Genomic DNA, 18022 nt, shown 5'->3' with positions numbered 1-18022 from the left:
GGGAACCGCCTGAGATTCCTAGAGGTTTAGCAACTTGCCTCACATCCCCAAATCTGGAAGCAGAGCCAGGATTTGAACCTCCAATTTCATACAACACAGCAAAGAGCTATAGATCACCTCTTTTTGGATGCTCACATCCCCTTCCCACACAGCATGTGGCCACCAATACCATTTAGTGTTGAGGACATGCCTATAATCACCGTCTCTGGCTATGGGTCAGGGTCTCCTTTAAAGTATGCCGTGGAGGCAGTTTTTTAATCAACCCATTTAAAAAGTCCCAGGGCTCGCAGCGGCAGCACATACACTAAAACTGAAGCTGTCCAGGGAAGATTAGCGTGCCCCTGGGCAGGATGGCACACAAACTCATGAAACGTCCATGTTTTTCCAAGGAGGGCACTTGCTGTGATCAGCTCCAGGTCTCACTTGGAAGTGCTGAATCACGACACTCTCCCCCTGAAACTGACATTGCACCGGACGCTAACGAAGTGGAATTTAAATACAAGCTGTAAAAAAAAGTCACGAAGATCCAATTCATTGGTTTACAATTAGTGACAATTCCGAGACCAAAGCCACAGATGACAGTGGGTATGAGGAGCAGCGTCTCCAGTTAGAAAAATCCCCCATCTGTCTCCTGACTTCTGCCCTTCCCTTCAGCTCCCTGGCAGCTCCCAGTTTACCCACAGTCATTTCTGTTGACCTGTTCACGATGGGTGCTGATAACCTCTTACGAAATGATGCCCCAGTGGGAGAGAGGAGACCCAGAGTCCACGCCCGCACTGTTTGCTTTGTGAAATTCCAGACTGTTTAATCGTCTCTACCTCATCCTAAGAACTCCGGATTCCACTTTTCTTAATGACTTTCCCCTCCTTAAATGCCTACACAGTTATCTTTGAAGAAGGAGAGAAAGAATAGATGAATCACTTGCAGGAAACGGGGGGCAGAGACATGTGGTTGGAACGGCAGATGGCTGTGTGTGTGGGCACATAGCTGTCTCTGTTGTTCCTTCCACCACCCTCTGGAGATGAAGCCGTTGGAAGAGGACATTCATTCCAGCGTGCGGGACGGCACCCGCGTTCAGGTGCTGACATGCAAACCCACAGCCACACGGATTCCTCTCAGACATCGCAACTCCGGGGAGAGTGGAAAACTCAGGCTCTGGTCCAGGCTGGACAATGTAGCCTCTCCTCCAAGTTTTCACATTAAACCTTCTAAAGATAAAGTAATAAACTACATATAATTAGTGGCAACGAATTTCTCATGCTGTCTTCTTTATCCTGCGGGAGATGAAGTAAGTATGTGAATATTCTCCCTACGTCACAGCGCAAGTTCCCGAATGACCGCACAGGGCATTGGCAGACGCCTGTAGGGCAGCTGGAGGGAGATTTGCATTCAGATAAAATAGGCATTAAGCAGGAAAACACGAACTGTTCTCGGTGGGGTTTTTGGTGGTGGGGGCGTGAAAAGGACATAAAAGTATGACGATCTCAGGGACAAGGGTCCATGTGTTGTTCCCCGTCACAGGTTAGCTTCTTGCCATATGTACTGAGATGTCACCGACGGTCGTTGTTTCACTTGGAAAACTGAAGTAAGTTTCTAGAGTCCCGAGGATTCAAGAGAACACGCAGTTTGATAACCTTTTCTTCAAAAGCCTTCATAGAGGCCCCCGTTACTTCTACATAAATAGCCAAGGGTCGTCCGGATGCATATGCCGGGTAAGTAATTGTTATTTTATTTTCAGAGGTATGAAGCTCACTTCCCTGACAGACTCTTAAGAATCTTCAGTCACTGCCATCTGCCCTCCCTACCCTAGACCCCTGCCACAGGACCTTGTGAGCACACCAATGTGCAGGAAGGTAAAAGCTTGTCAACTTTTTCCTGGGTGCGTTAGGAGTTTTGGTAAAATATGCATCTAGAAGTTGAAATATAGTCCTGAGCACAGATTACCTACTATTTGGAACAAAGCCTTGTGGTTAAGAGCATGTTTAAAATTAATGAACACTCCTTTAAAAAGGTTATAATAAAAATATCATCTGATTAAGAATGAGTAAACTCCATCCAGAAACCAATCTGAAGAGCCATAAAAAATATTTCATCAATCATAAATCCCATTAATAATAGAATTTCTACCTCTATACTCATTATGATTTGATGACTCATTTATCTGAAAGTCATTCATCTTAACCTTCCCAAAGACACTAATTCTTGAATCCTAAAATGCTTTAAAATTATCTCCCATAATTTTAAAACAGGATCATACTGGACTGATTTTTGTGCCTCTCAACATTCCCCAGCCCCACCCGATTCCCAGGCTTCAGCCTCCTCCTGAATGGACAGACTGCGGAGGGTACAGCTTCAGAGCGACCACATCTCACCTGCTCCAGCAGCGGCCAGGGCCTCCAAGGGCTGGGTCTGAGCTGATGAGGCCCCTGGACCTTAAGGATAGTCAGTCTCCTCCCATCCATGTCTTCCAGGCAGTTCAGCATCATCTCCTTCCTGATGAACTGCTTCAAGGTGACCTGTAGGACAAGCAAGGAAATTTGCATATTTCCTTGTGAAGTTACTACCGGTTCCTTCACACGCCACCTGGTACCCGCATTCCTTCCTTCCTGGCTTCTCTCTCTTTCTCTCGCTTTTGGAAGCCTTGGGATGGCACCTTCCAACACAGTCTTAGCAAGAGATCTTTCCCTCAGGTTTTATATTTTCTAGACAATTTGACGAAGACAACGATTTTTTTTTTTTTTAAATCACATGTTGTATCTTCATCTGGCCTCCTGCCTACAGTCTGTTTTCTTCCCAGTTAGAAGGATGAATGGAGATCTGTAATCCCTGTTAAGGTTAACCAGAGCTGCTCCAGTTAAGTGTCCTCGGGTTGAGACTATGTTTCCTAAGTCTCACCTAACTTTCCTCTAATTGAGTTTTGTTCTCACTGCAGTGGGACTGGACATAGTAGCTCTTTTCTTGGATTGACTGCTTTCGCCTGGCTTGGTGTGGAGAACCAGGACAACAGATAGTGGCTTGTCCTACAACCCCCCCACCCCCCCCACCCGCTATTTACAAATCCACTTCCTGATCTCCATTTTATTATCTCCGGTGCTATCTTCTACGTTCCTGGTGTCCTTACCTCCTGTTTCACTTACAGCGAATTCCTGTTACATACTTGTGATAAGGCCATTTCAAAGTAATACTCAAAATCCTTTTGACTCGGGATATTCCATTTGTGTAAAATATGTTGTTTTTTTTAAAAAAAAATTTTTTTAAATTTATTTGACAGACAGAGATCACAAGTAGGCAGAGAGAGAGGAAGGAAAGCAGGCTCCCTGCTGAGCAGAGAGCCCGATGTGGGGCTCTATCCCAGGACTCTGGGATCATGACCTGAGCTGAAAGCAGAGGCTTTGACCCACTGAGCCACCCAGGCACCCCTAAAATATGTATCTTTTAATCAGCAGCTGAAGAGCGTCAGCTACCAAGAGCAGTGGATGTGTGGGGACTGTAAATAAGACCCTGCCATGTCACGAGTCTTCCCCAGACTGAAAAGGAGAAGTCAAGGGACTTTTTCACATTTCTGTTTAATGGGCCAGATCATCTCTCTTGGAGAGGACTGGGGGTGAGGAGAAACGCTTTTAGATATTTGGTCATATCCTTCTTTGCTTTCCGCTTGGGCGGGAGGCAGGTACTGTGAATGCTTGCAGAGTCCATTAAGGCTGTTATTTTAATGAGTTAAAATTCCTTAGAAGCTTTGCATAGATAATAACGGCTGAGGCAGAACTTAAGACAAACAATCCGTCTGGGATTAAAACAAAACAAAAAACCAGGGCTCCTTAACCCTGCACAATTCTAAGGAGTGAGAGCAGTTTTAATTACAGCATGAGATTTAGAATGAGTTGAGAAGAAGAAGTCAGGCACCACTGAATTTTATAACAAAATGTGCTTTGGGATTATCAAGTGCCTCTAGATGTTTTCTGTTCCAAACTAATGATTGAGGGCACCTGGGTGGCTCAGTCTGTTGAGCCACTTTCTTTGGCTCAGGTCATGATCCCGGGGTCCTGGGATCAAGCCCCCTATTCGCTCCCTGCTCAGTGGGGAGTCTGCTTCTCCTGCTTCTCCTTCTGCCGCTCCCTTGCCCTTTCTCTCTCTGTCTCTCTCTGACAAATAAATAAAATTAAAAAAAAAATTATCCTGCAGATATACTCACGTGTAAAGGGGATAAGTGTGTAAAAGACTGTATTCATTGCAGTCACTGCTTGCAATAGCATGAAAGATTCTGCACAACCTCAACATCCATCAACAGTAAGATTAGGTAAATATATGATGTGCGCCCACACAAGGGCATACTACCGAGCCATTAACACGGATGAGGAAGCTCTACGTTTGTTGATATGAACCCATCTCCGAGATGAATTCAGTGAAAAAAATCCAGCTGCATCCCTGTGTGTTTAGTCTGCCACGATTTTGTAATAAGAACATCAATAATACTAAATCTATCACTCACATATGCGTAGGCTCTCTCTGGGCAGATCCACAAAAACTAGTTAACAGCAGTTGCTTCTAGAACTAGGTGGCTAGGTGAGCCTACCTCTACTATATGCCACTTCTTTCCTTCTGCATTTTATTCCATGCACAAGTTCTCATCTGTCCATATGTAACTCAATAATGCCTCATCCTTTGAGAAGAAAAAACTCTGTAACACGTGTAGACATTTAAAACCTGGCTCTCATCTAATGCATGGGAAAACTGCATTCTGTAATTCCAAGTCTGCTGACAGTGGCATACACGTTGTTTGTTTTGTTTTTTTTAATAGACTTTTATTTTTTAGAGCAGCTTTAGGTGTATAGTGAAACTGACCAGGAAGCACAGCGATTTTTTTTTTTTTTTAACCCATCCCATCCCCACACATGCACAGCCTCCCCTTATCTACATCCAGCCCCAGCATGGTTCATTTATCCTGAGGAGCTTACATCAAAACATCATTATCACCCAAAGATCATAGTTTACATAAGGATTCATTCTCGATGGTATACAGTCTATGGATTTTGACAAATGTATAATGACGTGTCTTCACCATTACAATATCATACACAAGAGTTTCGCAGCTGTAAAGATCCCCTGTGTTCCTCCAGTTCATCCTTCTCTCCCACTAAGCTTGGGTAGTCACTTGATTTTTTTTTTTTTTTAATTATCTCCACAGTTTTGCCTTTTCAAGAGTGTCCTATAGTTGGAATCACAGACAATGTAGCCTTTTCTGATTGGCTTCTATCATTCAGCAGTATGCTAAGTTTCTTCCATGTCCTTTCATAGCCTGATAGCTCCTTTCTTTTTAGTGCTGAATAGTCCATTGGATGAATTAGTTTGTTCATCCATTCATCGACTCAAGGACACCTTCGTTGCTTCCAAAGTTTTGGCAATTCTGAATGAAGCAACTATAAACATCAGTGTGCGAGTTTTTGTGTGAACATGTTTTCAACTTTTGGGGTAAATACCAAGGAGCATGATTGCTGGATCATACGACAAGAGTATGTTTAATTTTGTTAAGAAGCTGCCAAACTGTCTTCCAGAGTGATTGCACCATTTTGCATTCCTACTAGCAAGACGTGAGAGTTCCTGTTGCTCCACATCCACACCAGCTCTTCGTGTTGTCAGTGTTCTAGATCTGGGCCATTCTAAGAGGTTGATAGTGGTATCTCACTGTTAATTCAATTCACATTTCCCTGATGACATTGGAGGTGAAGAATCTTTTCATATGCCATCTGTAGACCTTCTTTGGTAGGTGCCCATTAAAATCTTTGGCCCATTTTTTAATCAGGTTGGTTCATTTTTCTTACCAGTGAGTTTCAATAGTTCAGTAACAGTCCTTTACCAGATGTGTCTTTTGCAAATATTTTCTCCTAGTCTGCGGCTTCCACATTTTTTTTTTAAAGAAGTGAATGTTACCTTTGAAGACAGCAACAGATACTAAATTTCAAATGGCCATGTCCATAACAAATGGATAAATCTTCATTATTTTCGCTTTATAACTGATTCTTTGTTGTCAGTACAGCCATGTTTCTAGATGTTTCTTGGAGCCTTTGTAACAAAGCAATCTAACAAGCAGTAGATGAGCAGGTATAAACGTAGACTGTGATACTGTGATATTTTAACTGTCCTTAAAATATGATCTAACTTGCATAAGGATTAAAAATTCTTTGTCTTCTGTAATTTGTAATCTCTCAATTTCTTCATGATGAATTTTGCCAGTAACTTTTCCAAGAAGTTCATGTTAAGAGAGAATTAAAGAATTAGAATAATTTACTGTAACAGAGCAAGTATTTCGTTAGAGAGAACTTATCATTTAATACTTAGGTGAAGGTACATCAGGAAGTAGTACATATTTCTTCTCTTTATGTGTTCCTGGCAGGTCTCCTCACTCTATCTCTCTGAAACTACTTTGTTGTCATATATAAAGTGAAGGACTCTGGATGGATGGACTATTAGTCAGTCATCTAACATGACGATCCTTTTGGATATAGAACTTTGAACTGTTCTCATAACATGCTGGATGTTACCTTTGTAATATTCTCTCTCATGTCACAGTCCCAGTTGTTCGCTTTTGGAGGGGCGTGTCCCCATGTGGCTTATCATTTTATCCCCCAGAATATCTTACATTAACTCAGCAGGTATATCAAGCATCAATTTTTTTTTTTTAAAGGTAGAAGACAAAGTGATTTTGGCAAAATTTAAAGCATTTTCAGTCTATAGTGCTTTCTGGGATAGACACCTCCGCGTTACTTTTCCAGAGAAGCAAGGGTTCCGATGTGGTCCAGGGCGGTGAACCGGAGATTTAGCTGTGAGAAAGGGCCAGGTGGCAGATGGAAAAGGCATGACCAGGTGCCCTTTGCTCTGGCCAGAAGGTGAGCACAATCAGAAAGCCTTATCCCAACTCTTAAGGGACCATGTGTAACTCTATCTCTGAAAATCGGGTGCTCCCCACCCCCACTGCCGCAATAGGAACCATAGGAGTAACACTCCTTACATTCTTATTTGTAATGAAAAACAATGGGGTGACAGGCTTTCTCTACAAAATGTCACTTTTGCAGCCCAACATGTTGCCTTGGCATTTTCATCCTAAAGCTGATGGACCCTTTTATCAGAAATACCACTTCCTGGGTGGTGAGCACCTGCCATTTCCGCTGCCTCCTCCCTCCGTGTAGTGTTTCTGATGCTTTCTGCTTCTCTGTGGGGCTGCAAATGTTTTTTTTAAGTAGGCTCCACAACAGGGCTTGAACTCACAGCTCTGAGATTAAGACCTGAGCTGAGATCAAGAGTCAGATGCGTAATCAACTGAGCCACCCAGGCGCCTGGGAGGCTGGAATTTTTATAACAAAAAGCAAGAGGCAAAAGGCAGTTTCTCTCCTGCAGCGGAATTATACCACTGGCATTTAGAATAACATTGCCCCCTCTTTCCTGGCTACAATTATAAGCATCTCACATACCTCCCTATGTGAGGTAAGGTAAGTATTTTGTCATCTTCTATTAATAGGGAGGGATTCTGAGTCACAGAAGGGCTAAGTGATTTTTCTAGCCCCAGAAATAAGAGGAATAAAACGAAGCAGGATGATGAATACGTTATTTTAGGAACGTGCTGGTATAGCATCATTTTCCTGGACAATTGCAACTGCTTCTTAATTGGCTTTCCTGCCCCTGGTTTTTCTCTCCCCTGAAGTCTGCTCACCTCTTTGTTATCAGAATCATATTCTGAAATCTTGTCACACCCTTGTATAAATACCTTTGATGACTTATCGCTGCCTAATGAAAAATTCCAAACTCCTTAGCATAGCATCCAAAGTCCATTTCCATCTGGCTTTAACTACTTTTCTTATATTCTTTGCCGCTCTGTGCCCTTCATACGGTTGTCAGGCATGTGCATGGCTCCAGACCTTTGCTTCATGCTACCTGTCTATCTAGACTAGAGTGCCTTTCTTCTCCTGCCTCTCTGGGATGAGGGAAAGGGGAAATCTGCTTATCCATGGGGATCTAACTCAGATATCGTCTTCTCTGGGAAACTTCTCAACATCCGAAGCCCGTGAACCATTTTCTCCTTTTGCTCCCTCCCATGGCGCTTCCTTTTTGTCACAATGATCATATTTATTGTTACTTCTAGCTACCTGGACATGAGTCTAACCTACCCAGTCAGACCTCCTTTTTATGACGGCACGGCCTGACCCTCACTGATTTCCACACGACCTAGCAATCATTTTCAGTTCCAGACACACGGCTGATGGGTGCTCAAGAACGTGATGCTGTTTTCAAGAGAAACCCTTTTTAAGCAAATCCACAGGCAGTTTTGGGTACAGTTTCAGGCCTTCTGAAAAGAAATCAGGGTGTATGCCAATCCAAGCATTGAGTTTGGGGGAAGAGCAGGTTAGTGATGTTTAACACCGCATTCTTCTGTTACGAAGTTCTGATGTTTATGGGGAGAGCATGATGTTTGATTCTGGGGAGCCATTGAAAACATTTCTATACTTCCTAACTAGAGCTGATGGGAGAGCAACCTGGCTGTCTGGGATATCATTCCCAGCTTTCCAAAGTCTGGCCCACCTCTATGAGCCACGCCCGGCTGCTGGATTACAAGACAGTTGCCTGGGCCCCTCTCTAGACATTCTGAATCAGAGTCCTTGTGTTAGAGACCTCTGAGGCCTCTGGACTGTGAGCAAGTACCTCCGAGGTGTTTATGAACCCTTGAGAGCCCTGGTCTGGCTGGAGACCTCTCCCTAGGCAAGAGGACTGATGGGGGACGGTGTGGGGACCCGTGTAATCCAGTGGTTCTCAGCTCAGGTGGCATATGAGAATTCCCTAAGGGATTTCTGAGCCTTACCAATACCTAGGACTTCCCCACCCCCCGCCCTGCCTTTACATCATTTAAATCGTAACTACTGAAGATGGGATTTAGGCATCTATGTTTTTTGCAACCTTGCATCTGAACCAGATTGGTGGCAGAGTAAATGTCAGGCTCCTCTGACAAAACTCAAGGTCTCTAGTGGTTAGAGACCACTAACGTTGCTCTCAACCTCACTCTCACTATAGAAGGAAGTCTCGTACCAAAATTTTTTGAAGATTTTATTTGAGAGAGAGAGAGAAAAAAAGAGAGAGAAAGAAAGCGAGCACCAGCATGGGGGGAAGGGTGGAGGGAGAGGGAGAAGCAGGCTCCCCGCTGAGCAGTGAATCCTATGCGGGATTGGAGCCCACTGAATCGAAGGCCGGCGTGTAACCCACTGAGCCACCCAGGTGCCTGCCAAATTTAACAACTAAAAAAAAATATATATGTTTTAGCAGCTAAGTACAGTTACGGAAACTGCATGTGGCTGAGAAAGGTCTTTCTCTCTACCCTCAGTGCTTTGATTCATAGCACCCTGCACGAAAGGGGCCGTCCTAAAGGAAAGGCAGCAATGTTCCAAAATCAAAATGAGCAGTTTTCTGATCTCATGGGGGCAGGATCCTTGGTGAAATGGGGCTGGAGGAAGGTCACAGGGTGCAGGGCTGGAGGCTGCATGGTCACACATGCAGGTGGGCTGTGAGTTCGAGGGTCCTCTCACACTTCCCCCGATAATCAGCAACTTGAGCAATAGAAATAATTTTCTTTAGAAATAATTTTTAAGCACCTCTTACACTAAAGGGAAACAACAACAATAACAAAAGCAAACTTCTCTGGTCACTAAGCAGAAAGTGTTGCTACATATTAAAGAATGTCCCAGCTATTATCCATTCCTAAAGCGTTAGAGCGCAGCAGCTCGTTAGTCCAAAGTAAATTACCATAAGAACAATAGAGCAGAAGTCAGAGAAATCCCATTATAAAGGCTTTTCCCCTGGGAACTGGTTAGGCAAAACATCAGAGAGAAGAAAGGGGGTAAATGGGGGCCATGACTTAGTAAGCATTTAGACTTCAGGGGTTTGGGTCAAGAATCTAAAAGTTTGGGTGCCTGGGTGGCTCAGTTGGTTAAGCGTCTGCCTTTGGCTCAGGTGATGATCCCAGGGTCCTGGGTTCAAGTCCAGAATCGGGCTCCCTGCTTGGCAGGAAGCCTGCTTCTCCCTCTCCCACTCTCCCTGCTTGTATTCCCTCTCTCTCTGTCAAAAAAAAAAAAAAAAAAAAAAAAAATCTAAAAGTTCTGGTAGGTCCAGAAAAACCTCATGGGAATACACCAAAAGATGCACACTTGTCAGATGGTTAACAAAAATAACCTTTAAATCATACATGTGCAAAAATCACTGCAGAAACTGTGCTAAGCAGCTGGTCTGTTTACTTAGGGCCAGGGGTGTTTCCATGATGTGTCTTTAGCAGAGCATCCTTCCCCCACAGAGGGAAGACTCCTTTCATATCACAGGACAGCGGCTCTCTTACCAGGCTGCCACCCACCCCCTTTTCCTCCCGCATCTGAAAAGCTCCTGCTGGGCAGGAAATCAGAGGAAGGAAGGAACTTCCCATAAGATGAGGCTTCTTTCTTACTTTTTAAAAAATTTTAAAGATTTTATTTATTTGAGAGAGAGCGCATAAGTGTGCAGGAGCAGGGGTGGGAGGATGGAGGGACAGAGGGAGATGAGCATGAGGCACGATGGCGGGGGCGGGGGGTCCCATCCCAGGACCCTGAGATCATGACGTAAGTCCAAGTCAGATGCTAAAAAGACTGAACCGTCCAGGAGCCCCAAGAGGAGGTTTCTTAGATGCAAGGAGGTCTTAAAATCTCAAGGATCCAGTGTATAAACAGGGCTGCCATCAGAGACAGAGAAACCAGATCACTGAGAGATGGTGGTTCCATCGTTTGGGCCAGTAAACTCCCAAGTCCCCTCTTGCAGCACAGGAAGTTAACAGGACTGGCTTGAGGGGTACCTGCGTGGCTCAGTTAGGGTTTAGAATCAGACTCTTGATTTTTGTCATGATCACAGGTTCCTGGTTTGGAGTCCCACATTGGGCTGCTTTACTCTCTCTCTGTCTGCCTACTTGTGATCTCTCTCTGTCAAATAAATAAATAAAATCTTAAAAAAAAAAAAACAAACCCATAACTCTGTGTGTGTATTGATAATAAAAACTGGTAACTGTCAATGAATTATTATTGACTCGGGATTGTTCCTGCCCCTTTACAAATAGAAGTCATCTATTACAATAGCCCTATAATACAGTATCCCCATTTTACAGATGAGGGCACTGAGGCATGGGGAGGTTATGTGATTTCCCCAAGAGGCAAGTGATTAGAAAACTGCTGAGTCAGGATTAGAATCCTGCTTGGTCTGACTCTGGAACTCCCAGTCTTGAGCAGCAAAATAAAATTTAACAAGTTAGGGAGAAGCTGCAATTTTATAACTCGTTGAATTTCTAATAGGCTGCACAGGGTACATGCTTGAGGGCTATTCCTACCGATTAGGGAGCAAAACATACTCGAGAGGCTTTCAAAGAGATGTTAAGTTTGGATTCCCACATAATTACCTGACACCTGAGCCCAGGCTTCCCCACTAGAAAACTATGGTAATGGTGTATCTGCTCAGCAGAGTTATCGTGGCAGTAGTTAGATTGGACATATACAAAGCTGGCTGTAAAACAGATTGTAGCCATTATGTTTGTCTGTTGGTGTGACAGTATATCCAAGTGTATCTTTTGTAATTAACGCACCAAATGGCCTATAGCAGTTCTGCTTATGGAGTTTGGAGGCCCCTGGGGTTCCCTCAGTGTATTTTGGAGGATCCGTGGGTTCTTAAATTCAACAATTAAGCTAAAGCATGCCTTGTATTGTGGACACACATACACATTTTCACTGATTGCTGAGACAAAGGGGCTGACAGAAAATAGTACCTACTTAGAAAAATAATTCGTTCTCTTACACAACAGCCATTTGCATTCTCACATCTGGGTAAATAAAGGAACACAAGAGGAGGAGAAAAGGCACCAGAGGAATGGTGGCCCACACAAGGAGGCAGAAGGCAAATCTTCTGTATGGAGAGACAGCCTGGCTAATGCCCAGGGAGCATCCATGATGCTCATGATGTGACTGGGGAGCTTCTGGAAGGATGACTGCAGGTAGTTTCCTTGCCTTCCTGGAAGGCAATGTAAGCCTAATCTCCCACTGAAGATATTGCTGGGCGTTAGGAATAATACAGTGGGAAACAAGGTGTTATTGTACTGTTTCCAAACAACGACAGTAACAAAAAAATAGTAAGTGAGCTTAGCTGTACTTGGGGATGCCAGCTTCCTGAAGACTTCCTACATATACATTTACGTATGCTTTCAGATTTCTTACTTTTTGAAAATAAAAGATACGAGGGAAGAATTAATGAATGTTTTCCCACTGGAACAAAAGGGACAAAACCATCTGAAAGAAAGAAGAAATAAACTTTAGTATCTTTAAATGAATTTCTTTGCTGGACTGTCTAGCTTCAAAAGAAAATTCTAAGACACCTGGGTGGCTCAGTCAGTTAAGCATCTGCCTTTGGCTCAGGTCATGATCAGGGTCCTCAGATCTAGCCCCACATTGATCCCAGAGTCTTGGGATGAAGGCCCACATCGAGCCCAGTAAGAAGCCTTAGCTTCCTCCTCTCCCTCTGCCTCTCCCCCTGCTTGTGCTCTCTCTCACTCACTCTCAAATAAATAAAATCTTAAAAATAGAGAAAATTCTAGATGATGTCTCTATGGTTTCCTGAATGTACATTAATGGGCATTTCATCAGGTGATGGGAAACAAAAACACAAGAAAGTTGATGAAGCCCATAGTTTTTAAAAGCTTAGCCCGATCAGGGCCAAGGTCTGAATTTCACAATAGTTTCTACTTTTCTTCAGGTCCTATCATTCTGGCAAGGTGTGAGGGTGCTATCTTGTTTATAGGAAAGCTTCAACCACTCCCTAGACATGACCTTGGCTGCATCATTCTGGCTCTGCTGCGGTCTAGCTCCGTGTTAGTTGCTGTCTATCCTGGCCTGTCTCTCCACCAGCCCCCACATTGTTTGGGAAAATCATTAGCCTGCACTTAATAAATTAGACCCTGTAGCTCCTCATGAAGGGGCAAGCTGTTCAACTGCAAACCAGGGGCTCATATTTGAAACTCCCTTTGGTGTTCCCTCTGCACAGCCTAAAATGTGTAGCACATGTTTCTTACTGACAGTCGTCGGGGCCTCTTGGGTTCCACGATTCCTGCTGTTCAGACATAACTTGCTGTCTTTTCGAGGCACCTGCCAGAAGAGCTCAGCTTGAGTTTTGTGAACCCCATCTGCCCTTTAAGTCAGACCATGTCAGACACATTTCTCAAACGCACTGAAATTCTGTTCTGAGGTGTAGCTGCTCAGAAAGTGACTGGCTGTCACTTTGAGGGCTCCCTGGGACTTCTCAGAGGGAATCCTGAATATGTCACAAGACTACATTTTAAGTCAGACCTTCCAAAACACTCTCTCCTTATTAATGGAAAACCATTGAACTACTTTCACATGATGTGTTAATAAATGTTACTGTATTCACAGAGATTACTCCAAGAGGATTAAAGGTCATGCTAACTCTTTTGGGTCCTAGTAAATTGCAAGTGTCCTCCAACACAGGAAAATTTCTGTGGAGTTGAAATGCTTCTCCAATAGGCGAGCAAACATTAATAAACAAAAGACTTAACTTTTAAGGAGCTTTCCAGGGAGAAACACCTAATGAAAGAAGGAAGAATTGAAACACGGGTGCTTGGTGTATGCACAGAAATACATATACACAGAGAAGTTAGGATGTATAACGTTGATTCTGCACACTTATGAGGAGTAAGGGATGACCTGCTTCGCTCTCCAGTCTGGAAAGTTCTCTGGATAGGAATGATACCCTCAGCAGGGACCTGGGGCCTCCGGAAATGAGGAGGGCCGTGATCCTTCCTGATGCTAGCTAGCTAGAACTCTTCTGAGCTTTTTTCCTTAAAACCCCGGGCAACAGGCCCAGGATAATGAGGTTCGAGGCAAGATCACCAGCAACAGGGAGTCAGCTTTCTGCAGGAATGAGGCAGTGAGTTTTAAAAACCTCATCTTTTGGGGGTGGGGTGGGGTTATGGACATTGGGGAGGGTATATGCTATGGTGAGTTCTGTGAAGTGTGTAAACCTGGCGATTCACAGACCCGTACCCCTGGGGATAAAAATACATTATATGTTTATAAAGAAAATTAAAAAATAAAAACCTTATCTTTTGAATTTGTGTCTTACACTTTTTGTGCATCTCTAATTCTCCTTGTTCTCTGAGGAAGGGGTAACTATTCCTAATTTTACATACTGCTGAATTCTCTGCTTTGTTTTTCTCCACAGCACTTTTACTTCCTAATATGCTCTATAATTATTTTGTTTATTGTGTGTCTTCACTAGAACGTAAGCTTTGGCAGTGGGAGGGGGGGTATTCTTGTGCGTTTTATTCCCTCCTGATTTCCTGGAACCTAGAATAAATAAGTGAAGGGAGGGAGGGAGGGAGGGAGGGAGGGAGGGAGGAAGGAAGGAAGGAAGGAATGGAGGCCCAGAAAAGCTAAGTGATTTTCCCTTATCCGACTACTAGCAAGTGGCAGAGCCAAGGTTGGAACCCAGGCCCACGTGCTGTGCTGATGCACTAGATTATAATGGCAGTGGTTAGGATTAAAACCCAAGATGAACTCTCAGGAAGAGAAATAATGAAGCATTTAGTGAATGGTTGACTAAGAGAGGTGCGCGCAGAGAAAATCACCAGATTTAAAGGAGTGGGGAAGTAAGTCTAACTTGTGGTCTTTGACATTTATGGGGACAGTGCAACAGAAAATGTGAAGCTGGAAAAAGCCCTGGTGGTTAAAATTCAAAACACAGAACTCAATCCTTCAAGTTTTGGCGGGGAACCGTGCAGTGCATGGTCTCCATGATACCTTATAAGATGTGTATGTGGTAATCCCTAATGGTCTGAACAGGGTCTGGCCTCAAATCCCGCCGCCACTGTTTGTTACTGAGTGACCTCATGCAAATTCCTTAATCTCTGTGAATGCGGATAATTTACATGGGTTTTCTGAAGACCAAAATTATGCATGTAAATACAGAAATCGAGAGCAAGCCTTCCATGTAGTAAATGCCCAATTTATGTATTATTCCTACTCCAATAATTTGCTGTGGCTGGAGAAGAGGGTGTTGAAAGGGGTCCCGTTAGGGAGAAGTCAGAAGGGTAGCTGGGTACAGTGCCCTAACTATGTTAAAGGACTTTGACCCTGGTCTGTAACAGCACCTACTGTGACAGCGGAATTGGGACGGCTTAAACTGCCTAGGGCAGGTCCTCCGAGGGCTTCTCTGCAGTCTGGGGAGTTCTAGGTGGGCTGTTAGGCCTCATAGGGCATCTAGATAAGGACCCAGAACAGTGTGCAGTTTGGGAATTCAGAACAATAAAAACATCATTCTAGAGCACTTCACCCATTCCACCATCAGAGAGCTCCTACGAAGAGATTATTTTCATTATCTTCATTATGGCACGTGGAAGACGCAGTTCACAACGGATTTAACCAAGGACACACGCTTAGGACGGGACAGGGGCACAATTTCAACGGCCACCCCGTTCTAGGGGCCCCTTAAGCGTCACTTCTTAGAACGGAGTGGTCTGAATGCCATTTGATAAAATGTGCTGAGAAGGACCGACATTCCGTCGCTGCAGGGTTCAGAAGCGTGGGTCAAACTAAGTGTCTCTATCTTCAGGTTTGAGAACCACTGAGAAAATTCCTCCAAATCTACGCACCCGCTCAGGTAAGTGCACTTTCAAAATAGCGAAGTAACAACGGATTTCCCTCCCTGTCTCTTCTGTTAGAGATCACGGGCTGAAGGATCTTGGTCTTCGCAGCTCCCCTGCAGGGTGCCCTGCCTCGCCCCCAGGCCCCAGTGGCTGAAACGTTTCAGGGTGGGAACGCCTGTAACAGGTGGGGGCGGATCGGAGGCGTCAACTCCAGCGCAGGCCTCCTCCAGTTGGAACTAGATGATATCCAGTGAAATATGGGGATTTTGTTCCAAGGGATGCCCAAAAAAGGCTCGGGGAGAGCGCGCGGCAACCCCCACCTTCGTCAAACACGCTCCTCCAGGGGCGGCCTGCTTGCAGCCGAGCTCCAAAATTGGCAACCTGGGCCTCGCTGCCGCCTTTTTTTAGCCTACATTCCCCAAACCAGGGAAGAGGCGGGTGACTAAAAATGCAAATTGGAGCCAGGGCGTCAGTAGGCAGAACCGAGGGTGCGGGGCGTCTGGCTGGGGGAGACCCCGCGACCTCAGGTGCCCTCTGCTCTACTCTCGGTGGGCGCCGGGGGAAGACGCTCCCCGCCGAGCCGCTGCCCCCGCTTCCGCCTCCCCGGCGGCGGCGGGACAATGCTCGGCCTCTTTTCCGCCGGGGGTTAGGGAGGGGACGCCGGATTAGGGCCTGCGCTTTCCGGCCGCAGCCCCCGCCCCTGGCCCCAGCACCGCGCCGGCCGCACACAGGTGGTTTTCCTCTCGGGAGGGGCAGGCCCCGGCACTTTTATATAACAATAGAGCTCTGCGCGCCGGGAATGCGCCTTCTCGCCGCCGCGGCCCCCGCCCGGCCACGCCTCCATCCGGTTCCCGGCCAGCCCGCCCCGCGGCGCCTCGGCGGAACCTGGCGCGCGGGCCTGGCCGGCACTTTCCCAGTTACCTGCTGGCCCTGCAAGGCGTCGGAGACGTTCCCTGCGCCCCCCCAGCCCTCCCTGCGAGCCACGGGGTCTCGGCAGGCACTTCTCCTCGCTCTTCACCCACCCCAGGATGTGACGGAACCCAGAGTCGCGCGCTTGGCTCCGCACTCCTCCGCTGGGTCGCCCCACGCCCCGCAACAGCTGAGCTAGGAGGCGGGGGCGGCGGGGCGCTAGGCATGGAGCGCACCGCGCAGGCGCGGCTGGTGCTCCGCAAGTGCCCGCCGACCCGCAGGGGAGGGCGTTGCGGGGGTGGGACAGAAGGCTCCCCTCTCTCGGGTCTCTCTCTGCAACGCGACCCGTTGCCGAGCCTGCCAGAGCCCCCGCAAGCCTTGCGTGCGGTCTTCCCCACGCCTAGCGTCTGGTGAGGACAGTCCGCCAGGCTCCCGCGCGCCCTAAATGCACCTAGCCCAGGCAGCCCCGCCAGACCGGCTCCTCTGTCGGAAGCCGAGCTTGCTGCCCAGAAATGATTAACGAGCGCAACCCCCCAGCGCGCAGTGGGTGACCGCGGAAAGGCGGGGGGGGGGGAGGGGGAGGACTTGGATCCCCGGAACAATGGCTCATAACGCCCCAGGCTGCTGGAGAGGAATAAAAGCATCGGACTGTCCAACCAGTTTGTTTCTGCAGGCTCCACTGTTTAAAAACATAATAATTTAAATGCTATTTAAAAAACCCCTTTCTTCCAATTATCTGGACAACCAGGCATTTGTTTGTTTGCTTGCTGTAAATGTTTCAACAAAATCCTAGTTTGTTTCGAAAGATGTTGGATTAGCATTTAACACCTCATCGGTCACTAAAGCGCAGGCAGTTCACCAGCCCCAACACAGCCTCAGCTAAAAGAACATCAGAGCAAACAGAGCTGGGCTTTTTAAACTGGCAAACAAATGCCACACATCGCCTAAAGGAGGGCGGAGAAGGGGGGTTAAGGCGAACTCCAGTCCAAATGAGTTTAAAGGGAATAAAAAGGGGGGGAAAGCCCAAGTTCTCTTAAAGCTAGCTTGCGAGCGCAGGCGTCACGAACAAGGGCTTTTGTGCCTGCTAATTGCACCATTTGTGCGCAAAAGTTCCAACGCGAAGTGTGAACTCTCAACAGAAGGAAACATGAGACAACTGAAGTGCCCTGGTTTATGTGCCCTGCTCCTCCTCCGCCGCCGCCTCCTCTTCTTTCTCCTTCCTCCCGCCGAGCCCGCTGTTGCAGCTTGTTTGCACTGGGGCTTATCCGGAGCGGAAATTCCTTTCCGTTTTTGTGAATGACAAACTCATTAACAATTCATCAACACAACCTGTTCCAGCCGGCCCGTCCCCACGGCAACAGCCCCTTCCGCAGCGCGCTCATTGGCTGGCCGAGAGAATGTATCCATTGAGACGCT

General features: G+C 46.1%; 1 non-coding gene across 1 annotated transcript; it reads left to right on the top strand.

Moving 5' to 3' along the window:
• The first annotated feature begins 280 nt into the window (after positions 1 to 280).
• Positions 281 to 385, top strand: LOC116877522. Its single transcript, XR_004384662.1, has one exon. It is a non-coding gene; the product is annotated as a U6 spliceosomal RNA (small nuclear RNA).
• The last annotated feature ends 17637 nt before the right edge of the window (positions 386 to 18022 follow it).

This window comes from Lontra canadensis, unplaced genomic scaffold (assembly GCF_010015895.1).
Source record: "Lontra canadensis isolate GAN:19392208 unplaced genomic scaffold, GSC_riverotter_1.0 scaffold52, whole genome shotgun sequence".
Lineage (NCBI taxonomy): Eukaryota > Metazoa > Chordata > Mammalia > Carnivora > Mustelidae > Lontra > Lontra canadensis.
The sequence above is the reverse complement of the archived record's forward strand: the minus strand, read 5'-3'. Positions and strand labels throughout refer to the sequence as shown.